The sequence below is a fragment of the Marmota marmota genome, unplaced genomic scaffold, assembly GCF_001458135.2.
Source record: "Marmota marmota marmota unplaced genomic scaffold, marMar, whole genome shotgun sequence".
Taxonomy (NCBI): Eukaryota; Metazoa; Chordata; class Mammalia; order Rodentia; family Sciuridae; genus Marmota; species Marmota marmota.
The window spans coordinates 2,455,477-2,455,925 of record NW_026000174.1 but is presented as its reverse complement, the minus strand read 5'-3'; positions in this window follow the sequence as shown (position 1 = coordinate 2,455,925).

The window sequence follows — 449 nt, the reverse complement described above, 5'->3', positions numbered from 1 at the left end:
TTGTCCCAGGATTGCATGCTCAGCAAAGGTGATCTGATGAATTGCTTTTTCCAGAAGTTTACTGAGACAGCCACAAGTATTTTCGAACTTCAGTGACTATTCTTCCCTTCTGATTTTTCACTTGAAACAAATATGCACAAATGTAAAAGGCTCACATATTTCCCAGGTAATCTGATAATTGTAATTCAGCAAGTCATTAAGAATGTGTTAATAGCTCCAAGGGATGGTCCACCTGGGGCCCCCAGCTATAAACAATCATTTTTCAAAAGAGAAACGAAAAATCAGAATGGACTTCTATCCTGACTTTACCCAAGGACAAGCTTTGTAAGCTCCATAAAGTCACCTAAAAATCTCTACACTTCAGCTTCCTCCACTATAAAATAATGAACTAATTTATTCTTTCAACAAATGCTTACTATGTATCTATTTTGTGACAGGCCTTATGCTAC